The 18409-nt window shown below is 48.4% G+C and overlaps 1 long non-coding RNA gene across 1 annotated transcript; it reads right to left on the bottom strand.

The window, feature by feature from the left end:
- Positions 1–10633: 10633 nt before the first annotated feature.
- LOC311633047 lies at positions 10634–14834 on the bottom strand. Its single transcript, XR_014796888.1, has 3 exons — positions 14370–14834; positions 14109–14185; positions 10634–12269 (listed from the first exon to the last, which is right to left on the bottom strand). It is a non-coding gene; the product is annotated as an uncharacterized lncRNA (long non-coding RNA).
- Positions 14835–18409: the final 3575 nt, after the last annotated feature.

Here is an 18409-nt window from a genome sequence, read left to right as displayed (position 1 = left end):
CAAAACGGACATCATCCAGAACCACAGGAAGGCTGGCTGAGTGAAAATTCTACAACTAGAAGGAAATAGAAAAGTACACTGAGACTCAGAGGAAGTACGGAAGTAATGGCAGAGGCGTGCATGTGGAGAGGGCTGGCAACTGAGTATGAGATAGGCTTTCTCAATTGGGAGGGAGACAAAAGCTCCTGACTGCTCTGAACTCCAGTTCCAGGCAAGACTCTGGGGACCCAGACTCATTTGGAGAGAAACTGTCTGACAGTGGGTGAAATTCGAGGGCAGCTTTCTCTCAGAGGTGCTTACAGTGATTACCGTGGGACACTGAGACCCAGGAACCTCTTAGGTCAGGGCTGATGGGAAGCCAAGACTCTCTGCTCAGCCCTGAGACTCCATCACATCCAAGCTGAGCACAGAGGCTTTTGCAAGTCTTGTCTCATAAGGGTGTTCTCCCAGCATAGACACAGCTGGTCCTCACAGCCAATTGGCCTGGAGGTCAATTCCTTCCAGTAATACTAACAACAATCAAGGCTTAACTACAACAAGACTGTGCACACAGCCCACAAAGGGGTGCACCAAGAGTGTCCACCTCAGGTAACTGGGGAGGCTGAGCCACTGGGCCCTATAGGACACCTAGCACACAAAGCTACTCTATCAACTCAGGGAAGCAGCCAAAATGTGGAGACAAAGAAACAGGTCACAAATGAAAGAAATGAAGGAAAGCAAATACTGGATATAGAGTTCAAAATCATGGTTATAGGGTTTTTCAAGAATTTCCTAGAAAAGGCCAATAAATTTTGCAAGACTCTTAAGCAGGGGTCTTCAAACTACGGCCAGCGGGCCACATGCGGCCTGCAGAGGAGTCTGATCCTGCCCGCCAGGTTTTTTGGGCAGTGAGTGCAGCCGAGGTGTTACAGTAGGAATTAGTAGTTCATATAGTCCGGCCCTCCAGCTCTCTGAGGGACCGTGATCTGGCCCCCACTTTAAAAAGTTTGAGGACCCCTGCTCTTAAGGATATGAAAAAGGACCAACTAAAAATTAATCATACACTGACTGAAATTAAAAATAATATACAGAAATCCAACATCAGACAAGAGGATCACAAGAATCAAGTCAAAGATTTGAAATACAAAGAAGCAAAAGACACCCAAGTGGAAAAGAAAAAAGAATCCAAAAATATGAAGAATGTGAAAGGAGCCTCTGGGACAACTTCAAGCATACCAACATCAGAATTATAGGGGTGCCAGAAGAAGAGAGAGAGCAAGATACTGAAAACCTATTTGAAGAAATAATTACTGAAAACTTCCCCCACCTGGTGAAAGAAATAGACTTAAAAGTCCAGGAAGTGCACAGAACCCCAAACAAAAGGAATCCAAAGAGGACCACACCAACACATATCATAATTAAAATGCCAAGAGCAAAAGACAAAGAGAGAATATTAAAAGCAGCAAGAGAAAAACAGTTAGTTACCTACAAGGGAGCATCCATACGATTATTAGCTGATTTTTCAACAGAAAATATGCAGGCCAGAAGGGAGTGGCAAGAAATATTCAAAGTGATGAATAACAAGAACCTACAACCAAGATTACTCTACCCAGCAAAGCTATCATTCAGAATTGAAGGTCAGATAAAGAGCTTCACAGATCAGAAAAAGCTAAAGGAGTTCATCAACACCAAACCAGTATTATATTAAATGCTGAAAGGTATTCTTTAAGAAGAGGAAGAAGAAAAAAAAGGTAAAAAAAAAAAAAATTATGAACAACAAATACATATCTATCAACAAGTGAATCTAAAAATCAAATGAATAAAAAATCTGATGAACAGAATAAACTGGTGAATATAATAGAATCAGGGGAATAGAAAGGGAGTGGATTGACAATTCTTGGAGGGGAGAAGGGGTGTGGAGTGCAGGAAGAGACTGGACAAAAATCATACACCTATGGATAAGGACAGTGAGGGGGGTGGGGATAAGGGCATGGGGTGGGATGACAACCGGGTGGAGGAGAGTTATGGGGGAGGAGGGGGCAGGAAGGAACAATTGTAATAATCTGAACAATAAAGATTTATTTTTAAAAAATAAAAAAGTAATAAAAATAAAGTTGAATCCACATACTATATGGGCTGACAGTGGTAGTACTTGCAAGTAGGTTATAAATGTACACATATCTGGGGGTGCTGCTTCTCAATTTTTTGTTGGTTGGTTGGATGCCACAGGCAACTGTGTATTTAAGTCATATCTATTTTTGAGCTCACTCTTAGCAGAGGAGTCAGAATTTAAGCTCTGGTTCTCAAGTAAATTTTCAGTCTTAGTCATAAAATTGGGGTGTTTTACCCCAGGAGTGCTCAAAGGGTATTGTACGTCAAGAGAGCTTGAAAAAAATCAATTTTCTGATCCTCAATTTTTTACGCTCTTTCCTTAAAGTGACCTATCTAAAAAGGCACCTCTGACAAGCCAATCCCTTCCACACCTGATGGAATGGCGGGTTTTACAAGAGAAAGTGGCACCTCTGTTCTGACCCCCACTGTGGACAAGAACTCTGAGTGACTCCAAACAAGTCTTTTTACAACTTAGGTGGTTTCCAACTCTTTGTTTTCAACAAATTTGAAGGAGAGGCAACCAGCCAGTGTGGCTCAGTGACTGAGCCTTGGCCCATGAACCAGGAAGTTAAGGTTCAATTGCTGGTCAGGGCACATGCCCAGGTTGTGGGCTTGATCCCTAGAAGAGGCTATGCAGGAGGCAGCTGGATCAATTAATTCTCTTTCAGCATTAATGTTTTTATTCCTCTTTCCACCTCCCTTCCTCTCCCTGAAATCAATAAAAACATATAAAAAAGATTGAAGGAAATTGTCAGTGGAGCATTAAAAACAATTTGATTATTTTGATACCATTGTAATTAGTTATTAATAATAGGAAAGAAGCCAGCTGAAACAGGTTTGGCTCAGTAGATAGAACGCTGGCCTGCGGACTGAAAGGTCCCAGGTTCGATTCCGGTCAAGGGCATGTACCTTGGTTTCAGGCACATCCCCAGTAAGGGGTGTGTAGGAGACAGCTGATCGATGTTTCTCTCTCATCGATGTTTCTAACTATCTCTCTCCCTTACTCTTTGTAAAAAATCAATAAAATATATTTTAAAAAAATAATAATAGGAAAGAAGCCAGGGGAAGGCCACAGACATGATAGGCATGTCATTTGGGCAGCTTCACCAGGAAGCTGCGAGGTTGTACTCCCCAGGTAACGGAGCCATCAGCCTATTCCCTGCAAAACACTGGAGGGAAGAATCCAACAAAGGAAAGATAGACACACGCCCAGCAAAGTTGGTGGGGCATAGGGAAGGTTCTTGCCTGTCAATCAAACCTGGGGACAGAGATGAATGCCCAGAATTGACGTGGCCACTGCAAGCCGTTGAAAGTTTGGGAATACATAATCTCCTAAACAAAGGAGTTCTCTCTTGTTACTCTTGGCATACTTGGCTGTGGCTCTTGGTTCTCTTACATCTGTCTTTATTGCCATGTGGACCCAAGGAGAGGAAAGGAGGTGGAAAGAGGAATAAAAACATTAATGCTTAAAGAGAATTAATTGATCCAGCTGCCTCCTGCATGGCAATAAAGACTGATGGATGCAGGGGAAACACAAGCTAAGCTCGCCTGATGCTGGACTGGACCCGGGTCCAACATGGAAAAGAAACTCTGGACACTGACTCTGATTTTAACTCTACTGAAGCCCCAGCTAGCCACCCTTCCTCTATGACGACCGAACTAAGGGAAATGGGCCTTTGGAAACCCAGGAGTGTAATTCCACAGAAATACACTTGTGAGTCTCAGAAAACTCCTTTTCTCAGGATATGGCAAAAAGCCCTCTCTCCCTGTCCCCCCACTAGTAACTGGGGCAGACAAGGCCTCTCTTCTCTGTTAACAATATTAGGCATATAAGTTGGAAGAAGTTCAAAGAACTGAATGACATTTCTGTTACAAAGCTCATTGGTTTCCATTTAATTTACTATCTATCATCATCATCTATCTGAACAATGTTTCTGAGTGTTTCAATCTATAAAAATAAAGCATGGCAATATAACAGATGCTCAGCCTTTCACCTAGCAATAAGTAATAGGCATCCATATATGCATGGACTATTTTGGAAGAAAACCTACCCATACCACCTCATTAAAAGATGTATTTCCAATAAGATTTTACTTTTTTTTTGTTAATAGTTATTTATCAAATTTTATAATTATTTATATTGTTCTGATCAATCAAGTGCTAATCACTGTTAACAACTATAATCATAAAAGAATTATTAACAGAGTTTTCTGAACAAAGAGTTTTAACTAAAAACTGTCTTGATATGTTACTCAGTAAAAGATATTTCAGTCATAAGCTGTGTTACAGAAGGATAAACTGTAATGAGGTGTGATGAAAAGACAAGCTCCTGGGAGGAAAGGACCGATGTGCATTCCCAGCTGGCGAAGAATCAGTGTGTTTCTCAATTTTTTAAAAATGGATAATGAAGGATGTCCAATTGCTATGATGTTTGCATTCCCCTGGACATGAACATTTTTTATTTTAACATATCAATATTCCTTTTTCTTGGAGTTTTCATAATGAAAACTGTAATATATAATCAAATACAGGCAGATAGAAGTGAAAAAAATCCATTTTCATCAAGTGCTAGAAAGGATATTCTTTGAAACTGTTGAAGCTTCTGATGAAAAGTTCTAAATGCTAACTTAAAAAAAGAATACAAGAGGGTATGTAATGTAAAAAAATGTTTAGAGGATTTGAAGGCCACGGTCTGGGAGCTGGTGACCTCCCCACCTCCACCCGCACCCCCCAGGTTCGGCTCCTCTGGCCGCGCACAGTCCCGCTCCGCCTCAGGGGGGCTCTGTGATGTGGCAAAAACAAAAACAAAAACAAAAACAAAAACAAAAACAAAAAGGTGAACACCCGGACCCTCCCCAGTCCTGGGCTCTGCCCGCCGCCACCAGCCTCCAGGCCTGCGCCCAGCCGGCCCTCAGCCCGCGGCGGCCAGCGCCCCGCCCGCGCCCGCCCCGCCCCGCCCCGCCCCGCCCGCCGCCGGAGTAAATAGCGCCGGGCAGGGGCCCAGACAATGGCCTTGGCGAGGAGCTGCGGGGCCGGGCCGCCGCGCCGGCCGAGTGTGACCGGCGGGCAGGGGCCTGGCCCGGCGCCAGCGCCCGTACGGCCAGACGGAGCCGGCGGCCCTGGCACGGCGGCCCCGCCGGCTGCTCACCGTCACCCCGGCCGCGAGGGCACGGCTGACCTCCGGGCCTCCCCGGGGCTGCCCCATCCTGCCCTGGCGCGGGGGGGGGGGGGGGGGGGGGGCGGCTGCCCGGGGCCCCAGACTGCGGGGGGTGGGGGGGTACTGAGACCCCGCGGGAGTTGCTAGGCTTGGCTGGTGTCTGTGAGCGGGAAGAGCAGGTACCGAGGCTCCAAAGCGTCTTCAGATTGGGGCCCCGGGAGGGCTTTCTCTTTCCCTGTCCCCCAAAAGCCCCGCCTCAGCACCCCCACCCTGGAGAGCTACCCTGAAGGGCGCTCCTGAGCTGCTGTGGGGGCTACAAATAGCGAATACTTTCCCTCCCGCCTTCTGAACCCTGCCGGCTGGGCTCATCCTCATCCAATTAACAGAAGCTGATTAACAGGAGAAAGCCAAATGTTCATACATGTGCATGGGGACTCAAATAAGCATGAACATTCCAGAGACGGGGAGGCCCTATTGGGTGCACGGGACATTTTTGGACAAAGGAGAAAAGGGGAGCGCACAGACAGGCTCTTAGATTTCAAAAGTGAGGGTGGGCGGTGTACAGGTAGCTGAGGAAGGACACGGCAGGGAAATGCTGGCCAGGCAGCCCCACAATGGCACACCGTGGGCATCCAGCTAACGGGCTTGGAGAAAGGCCAGGGTGACGATCTGTAAGGCGATTAAGCCGAGACACCCTTCCGAAGGCAGGTTTCTCTGAATCTCTTGGGCAGGAAAGGGGGGAGGGTCAGAGGTTCTTCCTCAGTCTCGTTTCTTAGTAAACAGCTTAAAATCAACATCCCAAAAGGCAGCTTCAAGGTGGCAAAACTTTGGTTCCCTTCCCTTCTCTGCTTAAAAGGTGTTCATGTTGCAGTTGACAAGCCCGGCTTGCCTGGGTGCAAAGGAAATGCTCTGCTTTTTAAAGTTCGCCTCCAGTTCCAAGACTCTCCTCGGACACTCTCCCCTGGGCAGTGGAGTACAGTATCATCTGACTCCATCACCGCACGGGCCTTGACCTCAGGTCCGCTCCTGGTCCCATGCTGAGGAGATTCACGGTCTCGGTCTTGCTGAGCAAAGGTTTTGCAGGTTTGGCCTGACCTCATTCCACTGGGAAGAGTCCCCACATTTGAGGGGATGGTCCCTGAGAGGCTCCGGAACCCCACTGAGGAGAGAAAACACCTGGTCACATCCCAGAGTGGCAGTCCCTGCTCCCCGAGGCCACGGGTGGAGAGCGGGAGGTCAGGTCCCGCGAGAGCCGATCATACCACGTCTTCGGAGCTGCAGGTGGAGACTACCCCATCCCGGGAGGCCGTTATGGACCCCTTCACCCCAATACCCAGAGCGGGAAGTTGAGCCAAGGAGTGAGAGAGGCATTTGAAATGGACCACCCCAGGGCCCAGGTAAAACAGATAGCTCTCATGCCACTCACTTCCTGTTCTTCCTCAAACTCTTAGTCTCCCTTCTCAAGCTCAAGATCTTACTCTTCCCCTGAACTCTCTTCTCAGAGGGCGGTTGGTGTGTATAATGACTGAGGGTAGGTGAGACTTAGGGGAGGGGGGAGATGCGTGGCCCAAGTGACATCAGCTCTAACAACACTGGGGAATTGTGGCCTTCAAATGGAATGGACACGGTGACAAGAAACAAAGCTAGTCTGGACTAGGGATGAGAAATGGCCATTTTGTACTAAAAGGAGAAATGGGGGGGAAGATTTTTCTAAAAGAAGTATGGCCCTGGCTGGTGTGGTTCAGTTGGTTGGAGCATTGTCCCACGTACTGTAAGGTCACAGGTTCGATTCCCGGTCAGGGCACATATCTAGGCTGAGGGTCCCATCCCTGGTCAGGGCACGTCCAGGAGGCAACTGATGTTTCTCTCTCACATGGATGTTTCTGTACCTCTCTTTCTCCCTTCCTTTCTCTCTAAAATCAATAACATATTTTTAAAAAATTGAGTCGAAATACAATTATCTCCCCCACACACACACACACACTTACTTTTTAGAGTCCTGAAGGACCTACAAAAGCCACTGAGGTCGTTTAGGAACATAAACTGTGCTATGCATAACTTGGCTCATAAAATTGTCACCTTTGTTATATGGTTTTGGAGATGTGAAGGCCTGTTATAAAGTCATAAATGTGTTGCTAATGGAGAGTCTTGATTTTTCCACAATATTTTTTAAAACCAGAAGACTCAAGGAGTCTGGATTTTTCCACCCCAGGCCTTCCCATCGACAGCCTGACTCATCCTTTTGGCATCGCTTACTCAGGAGCTCCCCCCGGACCCTCACCCCCAGGCCGGCTCTCACTGGAGCAGCCGGAGCCGCAGCGGGCCCTGGGCTCGGAAGGGCCCGCACTTGGTTTACTGCTCTGCTGTTGCCATCTTAAAATTCTCCATAATTTTCTAACAAGGGGCCCACATTTTCACTTTGCACCGAGTCCCACGGATTGCACAGTGGATTCTACTTGCACCCTTACCAGTCCCTCTGCCTGAGGCCAGCACTGGCCTTCCCGGTCCCGGTCCCTCTGGGCCATCGCTGGTCCTCACAGCTCCGAGTCCCTGGGATCCCAGATGGCCTTGTCCTTCCTCAACTCTCCTTCTTCCCTGCAGGCCCCGCAATCCTCCCGCCCCCCTCCTGCCCCCGCCAGCGCGTCAGCATCTATTTCTCACATCCCCCTTTTGTCTGGCTCTGGTGGCCACCTGGAGCACAGCAGCACTTCAGAGCTGTGTCCACTGTGATATGGTTTGGGCAGCCAGGCCCGCTCCTCAGGGCGGCTGGAGTCCCCTCCAGAAGCCGGACTTCATACGGAGCGGGGAGCCTTCAAAGGAGCCAGGCCTTCCTGGCTGCTCCCTCCGCATCCTGATCCAGTCGGAAGGTGTTTTTGCCATTTTCCTATCGGCGCGGTGGGACAAGTTCAAAGAGACTCTGTCTTCCTCTCTGGCTTCCTTTCCAGAGGCAGCCCTTTCTCTTGGCTGCTCCCCGCCCCGCCTCTCTCCGGGAAACCCGGTCCGTTTATGAGGGTTATCCTGAAAGCAGGTGTGTGTGTGTGTGTGGGGGGGTTTGAGGGCGGGGGGACAAGGGGTCCTTTCAAGCACAAGGCGGGTCAGAAGTCAGCAACTCCCTGGCGCTGGGGTCCCTCTGCCAGCGGCCCCGCTGTGGAGTTAGACTCTCAGAGGATCGGAGAGGGAGAAGCGGAGAGGGAGGCCCCCCCGCCGCCGGGGGGTGGGGGGTAGGAGAACACGAGCAGCTCTCGTTAGAGCATGCATCACCAATTCTGAAAGAAGGTGATGGACTCTTTATAATTTGCTCCTCCTCGTCACACTGCCCAGCGGCCTAGGCCACAGGGGGATTTGCCCACCTGCTGCCTTCCCGCGGAGGAAGCTGAGTTGGCTGAGGCTGCTCACTGGGAAGAACCTTGAATCCCAGGGGCCTAAGAGTGGGCCTCTGGTTCTAGAATGTGAAGCAGCCATTCCCGCCCCGAACTGGGCGTTTTCGGATTCTCCCGAGGCGTTAGTGTTGATTTTTTTTTTTTTTTTTTAGAGTCTTGCTTTTTCCACAATATTTTTTAAAACCAGAAGACTCAAGGAGTTTGGATTGTTTCACCCCTGGTCTTCCCATCGACAGCCCTGACTCATCCTTTTGGCATCATTTACTCAGGAGCTTCAAGACCCCTCCCCTGGACCCTCACCCCCAGGCCGGCTCTCACCGGAGCAGCTGGAGCCGCAGAGGCCCTGGGCTCGGAAGGGCCTACACTTGGTTTACTCAGAAGGGTCAGCACTCTACTCGTCAATTCTCACCGCCCCAGAAAACTAGTACAGTGCTCAGAGTGTGGAAACACAGCTGACATTGCTCCTCCATCCTGCCGGCTCTCCCTCTTTCCCCCTCCAACGATTAAAATGAGTCAGCAGGACCAGGGTGCAGAGGTGCCTTGCCTGTTGTTCCCATCCAGGCAGAACCCCTCACTGCAGAGGAGCCTGCCAGGCCAAGGGCATGCCCTGGGCCCCAAGCCTTCCCTTTCAGATCAGCCCTGGGCACCCCCGGCCTGGGGACCAGACTAAATAGGCAGGACTGTGAGCAGGTGACAAGGTGAACAGTAGACTGAAAGGCAGCAAGAGCATGCCCTGCAAATTCAAATCCCAAAAGAAAGAGGGGGCTGGTTTCCAGAAAGACCCCTGTGGAGCAGACTCCACTGACAGAGGAGTATCTGTTCAGGCTCCAGGGGAAGGGGGACATGAGGGCAGTCAGCAAAAATTCTAAGCCCTCTTCCCAAAAGGAAAGAGGAGTAAGGGTGGAAATTACCCCCTTCAGCAAGACTGCCAAGATACGGGGTAAAAGCAGAAGCGAGAGAGGCACACAGAGCATGAAGATCACTCACTGGAATCAGAGTGACCCCCTGAGTCTAGCAATAAGAGGGACGTTTTAGCTGTCTTAGTCAATCTTGTGACCAATGGTGTCTGTGACTTTCTTAGCAGCAGCAATGCACAGGGGCTTGGAATACCATCCGTGGCCAGAAGTGGTGTCTGTGCACCATGATGCACCCTTCCATGGCGCGCAGGTGATGCTGGGAAGTGTCCACCCAGCCAGGGGCCATGTTCCCCAGTTCCCCTGCAGTGTGCGCGGTTCCACGTGACTAGTGCTCAGCAACAGAAAATGAGTGGAGACGGTGTGTGTCATTTCCAAACCGATGTGGCTGAGAAGCAGATGTGCCTTTTCCGCCCCCTCTCTCCCCGTCTGCAGTGGCTTTTGAAGGTACTTGTGAAGTTGACCAAATGACAAGCCAGAAGGCGCTTGGATCCTTGTTTCACCACATCAAAGGCCACCCACCAGTCACCCTCCGTTGACAACAGGGTGAGTGATAAACTTGTTTTGTGTTAAGCCTTTAAGGTTTTCGGGGGTGTGTGTACTAGAGCAGCTAGCGCTCCTTACATCCCTGACCCAGAAATTGCACTTATAGAAATGTTTCCTAAAGAAATATAGAGAAACGAAGATTTATAGAGCCTGAGAACAAGGAGCAAAACCTTAAATGGTTATAATCACAGTGAGCACTGCACAGAGCTCTGAAATGTGGGAATGGGAAGTGGCCAGCAGAGGAGAGAAAACAGATTGGGCAATTGCACAGTAGTACAAATACTAAATTTGTGGGAAATAAGGAAGAACAGCAGTTGAGAAGAAAATAAGAAAACTGATCAACAGTCCCTGTGTTTAACAAGAGTGTAAACTGAACCATCTGTACAAACATTTTGGAAGAGGTTGGTGAATAGATTCTTGCAGGGAAATACTTTGTTAATTGCAATCAGGAGCCATCAGCATTTCCCTCCTTTCCCTAAGAAATCCATTGACATCTGATTAAATTTTCAAGGTCTCTTTTTAAATTTTGTATTCTTTTTAAAAAAAATATATTTTATTGATTTTTCACAGAGAGGAAGAGAGAGGGATAGAGAGTTAGAAACATCGATGAGAGAGAATCATCATCAGCTGCCTCTTGCACACCCTCCACCGGGGATGTGCCCGCAACCAAGGTACATGCCCTTGCCCGGAATCGCACCCGGGACCTTTCAGTCTGCAGGCCGACGCTCTATCCACTGAGCCAAATCTGTCCCGGCTAAATTTTGTATTCTTTTTAAAACATTTTTATTGTTATTGATTATAGAGGAAGGAAGCGGGAGAAAGAGAAACATTGATTGGCTGCCTCCTGCACAACCTCCACTAGGGATCCAGCCTACAACCTGGGCAGGTGCTCTGACTGGGAATAGAACCTACAACCTCTTGGTGCATGGGATGATGCTCAAGCAACTGAGCCACACCTGCCAGGGCTCTTTTACCTTTTCTATCTGGATTTCTCTAGCTCACAAACCTTTACATTAGCGTTTTCATAAATCCGAAGCTTTTTGTTCTCTTTTGTCAGTGATGCTTCTCACATCTTCTCTGACCCCAGGCAGTGATGGTAGTATTAGTAAAGTACTACCCTGTTTCCCCGAAAATAAGACAGTGTCTTATATTAATTTTTTCTCCCAAAGTTTCCCTAGGTCTTATTTTCAGAGGATGTCTTATCTTTCCATGAGCTAGGTCTTATTTTCGGAGGATGTCTTATTTTCGGGGAAACACGGTAGTACTAATGTTTAAAATATTTTATGTTTATATATTGCTTATACTTCCAAATACATTTTCACTATTTTGCAGCATTGTCATTATTATTACTTCAAATGTCATTTTTCAGACTGGCAACTCACATATGCACCAGAAATAACTTTCAAGGTTCTATTATTTCATGTTTCTGAAATAGTGATTTCAAATATGGGCAGAAAATGAAAAAATTAAAATTAAAAAAATGTTCCCCTTTTGTCTCTATTAGTCAGGATAGACCAAGGTATGCTGCAGTAATAAAGTAACTCTGAAATTCCAGTGGACACAGGAGAGATTTTTGTTCTCTCTTAGGCTATGTGTTCATCCCAGGTTGGTTCCACATAGTCCTCAGGGACCCCAAGGTGACAGGTTACACCACATTATAGCTGCGCTATCTGGAACAAGAGGCCTCCTCAATCACGGAACAAGGGATGAGAGAGTCAAGAATGGTACACGGGTATTTTCTGGCCCAGCCTGGAAGTGACACACACACCATTTCTACTTATGTTTTACTGCTCACAACTTGTCACATGGTCCACCTCACACGAAGGACTAAATACAATGTTTAGCCAGCACCACTGTCTCTGCTGTAATTACTACGTCTTCTCTCATCCTGTCCACCGTTTCCTCTCTGGAACTGCCTGTTTTCTACTTAGGTTAGCGTATGTACAGTAATCTAGCTTTCTGACATGGTTCTGGGACAGGGCTGGCAAACACGTGCTATCATTTCCTCCTCCCATGCCCAGCAGACATTGCTCTTTGATCACAGGACTCTTCTCTGTTAGGCCAAGAGGCAGCATCGGAACTCCCCAACACAGGTGGAGATGAGACTTATTTTCCATGCCTAGCTGGAGGATTTCACTGACGCCTCGGAAGTGGTGCTGGCTTGCTTGGCTCCACTTCTTCCTTTGGGGGAGAACATGAAACCAGCAGGCAGTTGATCATTTCTGTTATCTGTCCTGTTTACAAACACCTAATCTGGGGCCCCCAATGCTACCAGCATTTTTTGGACTCCGGTATTTTCCCTTCAACGTCTACCACTTTGATCAGGGTAAGAACAATCAAAGGAAACTTGACTTCCTTCACCACTAACATGGCTAACACAAGAAAAGGGACCTTTGGGGGGAAAACAGAAACACAAATCCTTCCGACCCAGACTTGTGGACTGGAACAGTCCAGATCTCCTCTCCAGAAGCTTCTATAGTCTCACAGGCCAGTCCCCTAAACCCAGAAAGGGAATCTTTTGTTCCTCCCCTGAGTGATGTGTGGCAAAGAGAATAGCCTTCCTAAAAGTAATAAGACATTAAAAAGGAAAAAAAAAATATCCCCTTTCTGAAGAGTTAAACAAAGTAGGGTCTTGAATAAGAAAATCCAGAATGTTCTTCCTCTCAGCCATTAACACTCTGCTCACCATGTCTGTTTCTTGAGAGCTTTAACCCGAGTCCCTGGGGTCTCTGGTAAGAGACACTTCAGAAAATAGAGAAGTTGGGGTAGGCTGCTGGCTTCCTGGTATTTTTTTTTTTTCTCTTGAGTCGTTTCCCAAAATGTCTTAAAGTTCTCCGGTTATACAGAGTGAAGATTTGTTCTCTCACTACCACAGTCGAGGAGTCTCTCCCTGCAGAGGATTTCACTACTGCTGGCTGTTTGGAATTGGCTCAGCAGACGTAAACAGGGTCATCTGGGGCCAAAGAGGGTGGGTGTTTAGTTTTAAAGCTCTGGGGTTAAGAGTGAAAACATGTGACTCCAGCCTGGCCAGAAACAGAGGAGCCTTTGTGTGCAGGGAGCGAGCGATTGGCAGTCCCAAGGCTAAACACAGGGGGAGAGGGAAAGAGCGCTGACACAGGTTTCAAGGGTCTGATAGGACACCGCCGAGGGAGGTTAACTCTTTGTGTCAGGCTCTGAGGCTCCCTGGGGAGAGCTGCTGTTCGTGGCTCATCCTAGAGCAAAGACCTTAGGGAAAAAATGAGTAGAGCTTTCTTGGCTTGCAGAGAAATGCATGTTCTCCTGTAGCCAGTGATGAGGTGAAGGTAGGCTGAAGCAACTGGAAGCAAAAGCAATGCCTGGGAGGGGGTGGGGTTGATAGATAATCTGATAGAACTTCCTTGGAGTCCTAACATCTAAACACTGCAGGCTGCTCCTGTGCCAGTGCACCCCCCCACCCCCGCCCCCAGCTCCCCCTGCTTCTCACCCTGGACGGCTGGGATGAGCCGGAGAAGAGAGCAGGGCAGCCTGCACCGCATCTCCTCCTCACTGGCCCCGCTCAGCAGTGGGGAGGCTGGTGTTGGGTGAGCCCTGCAAGAGGGAGGCAGGCGGGCGGGCGGCTGAGTCAGCCCACCCCGGCTGCCCCCACAGGCAGCAGCAGCCCCCTGGCAGCTTCCTTCACCAACGTGCCGGGACCCACAGGCACTTGGTGAGCTTGGGCTCTGCTCACGGTCCGTCCTGAGTGAGGCAGGTGGTCCTCAGGCTGGCCCACTCTGCTACACTGCTCAGAGCCCACCTGCCCCGGTGCCCATGTGCCCCTTCCCCAATCCCACCTCTGCCCGGATATTACTGCATCAAATGTATTAGAAATGAGTGAGTCAAGTTTCCTGAAAGTCTACAGAATCTGACTTTCAGACTCCGGCTGGGTGAGGAAAAGGAAACAAAGATCACTCAAAGCCTGGATCCAAGACGCTCCTCAGGAGGAGTTCAGAAATAAACATGGCAATGGGGGCATACCTTGCTGAACATCATATCAATACTCACCCCAGCCTCCAGCTGCAACTCGTCACTCCTTCCTCCCACAAAGCTTTCTTCGCACTGTGCCGGTGTCACGTGCTTTGCTGGGTGGGGGGATACAGAATGAGACAGACCAGTTCTGGCCACCAGGAGCCTTTAGCCTACAGACATTCACAGAGCCGTGCACACACTATTGCTCACTGGTCAGGAGCGTGGTAGTAACGGTGCTGGGTAAATGGGGACTGCCCGTGTGAGAGGTCGCCCCGATGGACTGAAATCTAGTCGTACCGTGGGTTCGGTTCCCCAGTTGCTGACATGTCTCCAGCTCTTCTCTGTGTTTCAGGGAGGGATCACTGCTGGGAGGACGGCCAGCAGCAGCGTGGGGAGCAAGTGCCACATCCTCATCTACCACACTTGGAGCTGATGGATTTTTCCGAGGTTGCTACTTAAAACAGTGCAATATACAGATCTTATATCGTAGAAATCTACACCTGACACCTATATGATCCTAGTAACCAATGTCACCCCAATAAATTTAATAAAAATAAAGAAGCAAAGGCAGTTAGTTAATTAATTAATCAATTAATTAAAAAAACAACAAAACTATACCCAGTTCACCCTGACCAGTGTGGCTCTGTTGGTTGGAGCATCATCACATATACCGAAAGGTGGCTGGTTTCATTCCGAGTCAGGGCACATACCCAGATTTTGGGTTCAATCCCCTGTTGGGGCACAGGCAGGAGGCAACCAATCGGCTCTCTTTTGCATCGATGTTTCTCTCTCTGTCTCTCTCTCTCTCTCTCCCCCCCACTCTCTCTCTGAAGTTAATGAAAAAAGAAAAAGAAAAAAGAATAAGATAAAATAAAAAATTGTGTCACATAATTTAAAAACAGCAACAGTTCACGTGTGTGTGTGTGTGTGTGTGTGCGCGCGCGCGCACGCACAGTATTTATGAAACTGCTGCCCAGTGCTCAAGGGCACTTGGCAAGTGTAATGATGTGTTAGAAATGAGGTTGCCACCAGGCACTGAACCCTCTCCACTTCAAAGATAAATTCACCCGGCAGAACCCTGGACTCACTCAGGTGAAAAACAAGAACCTTTTATCGGGATTGCCCAAAGCGCCCTGATTTTTACCCTTGACAGCTCCTGGGTCTGCCAGGGCCACAGGCCACATTCTCCTGCGCCTTCAGTGACTGGCTGCACCCCACCAGCTCATTTGCACGAATCCTGAGACACCTTCAGCAAGAGCCCCTTTCCTCCCCGAGTTTACGGAATGGCACATGGGCTTATTGCTCGCTTTAGGCTGGATAGGATGGCAGGGCTGCAAAGACGGCTGTGGCCACAAATACCCTGTCCGAGTATGGAGATGGGGGTCTCCAAAGAACCAGACCACCGTCACAGCTCCAGTCTCCAAGTGTGCAGAAGGAGGGTGCATCTTTGAGATCCAGAATAATAAACGAAGTGCATCCAGAGATTGCACTGTCCTTTTTTATGGTTATACAGAGGTCGAAATGTCTAGGAGGCAGAGGTAACTTCTTTAAAAAAAAAAAAAATATATATATATATATATATATATATATATATATATATATATATATTATTGATTTTTTTATAGAGAGGAAGGGAGAAGGATAGAGAATTAGGAACATCGATGAGAGAGAAACATCGATCACCTGCCTCCTGCACACCCTCTACTGGGTATGTGGCCCGTAACCAAGGTACATGCCCTTGTCCAGAATCGAACCTGGGACCCTTGAGTCCACAGGCCAACTCTCTATCCACTGAGCCAAATTGGTTAGGGCCAGAGGTAACTTCTTGTGGTATAAACAAAGTCAGGCACAGAAAGAGGAAAGAATTGGCTTTGGTTTCTAAGTTTTGTGTACGCAATTGGTTTTATTTTAGAGAAAGAAAGAGGGAGGGAGAGAGGAAGGGAGGAAGGAAAGGAGGGGGAGAGAGAAACATTGATTTGATGTTCCACTCATTTATGCATTCATTGGCTGATTCTTGTATGTGCCCTGACTGGGGATCCAACCTACAACCTTGGCGTATCAGGATGATATTGTAACCAACTAAACTACCCGGCCAGGGTGGGTTTCTAAGTTTTTGTACTTCCTGCTCTTCACAGACATGCAGTTTGGCACTACCTCATTTTATAGGTGAGGACACCAAGGACCGGAGAAGTGAAGTCACTTCTTTGCCCAGAGTCCTTCAGCCAGTTAGCAACAGAGTCCGTCTAAAAACTCAGTCTCAGTCTCCTTAATCCTGATCAGATGGGGTTTCCACACCTTCATCCCAACTGGATTTCTTTTAGGCTGTCATTTTGAGTGCAGGCATCCTGTGGCCTGCTTCTTTATTTTATTTCGTAAGAGTTTTATTGATTTCTAGAGAGGGAGAAACATCGATGTGAGCATGAGACATGTATCGGCTGTCTCTTGCAATAGAGCAACCTGGGCATGTGCTCTGATTGGGAATCAAACCAACCACCTTTTGGTGTACAGGATGATGGTGCTCCAGCTGAGCCACACGGGCCAGGGCTGGCTTGTTTCTTTAAAATCTGTGCACGGGTTAGGGTGATGTCTTGCTCACGGAAAGAGCTCAGCCAGTGCTGTTGACTCACTCAGTGGACCTGTCTCCCCTCACCCGCAGGGCAGGGCATAATTCAAATGCTACTGCCAGATTCCCCTGCAAGGCAGCCTGGAGCCCGCGGATCTTTGAGTGGCAGCAAAGGCACCAGCCAGAGAGGACATCACTTACTCTCACCCTCCCTTCAGGGCAACTCCAATCCCATTCTGAGCCTTTCCTTTAGGAGGACAAACACTTCTTCTGAGAAGCAGGGGATTAAGGGAGAATGACTGGGGTTTCAGTGGTCCAATGGAGTCTCATTTTCCACAAGAGCTGGTTCCAAGACCTCTTACGGGGCAAAAATCACATGATGTGAAAATTGCCCTTAAAAGTCCTCTCAGACACCCGTGAAGTACAACAAGCAAACATATCGCTTCTCAGGAAATCCCAGCCAGCTCGCGTTTCCTTCAGCTTGGAAGAGGGCTCTGTGGCCTCAGTGGAGCAGCAGAGGCAGCCACTGGCAGCGGGGCACACTGATCTCCCAGGGTGACATGCTGCTGGTGTGCCGTGAGGCCAGGAAAGGGCTGCCATGCACATCCCCATGTCACACTCACTACAGGCACCACATGTTCCCTGAGTGGAGGGCAGGAGTCCCATCTGCTACACTGTCACCGTATACATGCCCCTCTCTCCCCCCTCCACACCCCTCCAAACTGAGTGTGTACGGTGACTTGGTGTAAATTAAATGGGTGCTCCAGGAAGTCTCCATCTTAGCACCAGTCTCTCAGCATGCTGCCACCTGGGGCTCACACTTCTGAGTTCCTGACCCGCAGAAACTGTGAGATAATAAATGTTTGCGGTTGGAAGCTGCTAGGTTTGGGAATATTTCGTTATACAGAATACAAATGCAGAATTCCAATTCCGAGGCTAGCCGGAGAGGCAGGCTAAGGACTGGGAGCTTGACTCGGGAGTGCGAGCTTTCCCGTGGAGGCCAGGGGGACGGGCCTGTCCTTTAGGAACGTCTCTGCGCAGAGCGGTCACTGGGAGGAGTAAGGCTGGCAGGGAGACCATTCAGGAGGCTCTACGTTTGTTTAGGGGGGGAGGGGAAGGAAAACAAAAAGAATCCTATTAGAACAACACAGCAGAGATAGAAGATATGTGCAAAAGACAATTCCTAGTAAGGATGGTCAGACTTTGCTCTCTAGCCAGTTTGGCTCAGAAGATAGAGCATCAGCCTGCAGAATGAAGGGTCCTGGGTTGATCTCTGGTCAAGGACACACGCCCAGGTTGCAGGCTCAATCCCCAATTGGGGTGTGCAGGAGGCAGCCGATCAGTGATTCTTACTCATCATTGATGTTTCTCTTTCTCTCCATTCCTCTCTGAAATCAATACTGGTCAGAGCGTATTGATTGGGTGCCTACAAATAATGATAATAAAAGTAATACTATTATCAGCTAACATTATTTAAGAGGAGGCAGAGTGGGAGTGGAGGCAGGGGCCTTTATTCTATTATTGATTTTTAGAGAGAATAAGGGAGAGTGGGAAAGAGAAACATTGGTTTGTTGTTCCACTTACGCCTTGTATTCGTGCATTTATTACTTGGTTCTTACAAGTGCTCTGAGGATCCTACCTGCAACCTTGGCATATGGGGGCGATGCTCTAACCAACTGAAGTATCTGGTCAGGGCCCAGCTAACATTTATTGACAACTTAATATGTACCAAGCATTATTCTAAGCACCTGACACGTATTCACATATTTAATGC

The sequence above is a fragment of the Pipistrellus hanaki genome, assembly GCF_964339955.1.
Source record: "Pipistrellus hanaki genome assembly, chromosome: 1".
In the NCBI taxonomy this organism is placed as follows: domain Eukaryota; kingdom Metazoa; phylum Chordata; class Mammalia; order Chiroptera; family Vespertilionidae; genus Pipistrellus; species Pipistrellus hanaki.
Note: the sequence above shows the minus strand (reverse complement) of the source record. Positions and strands in the feature narration are given on the sequence as shown.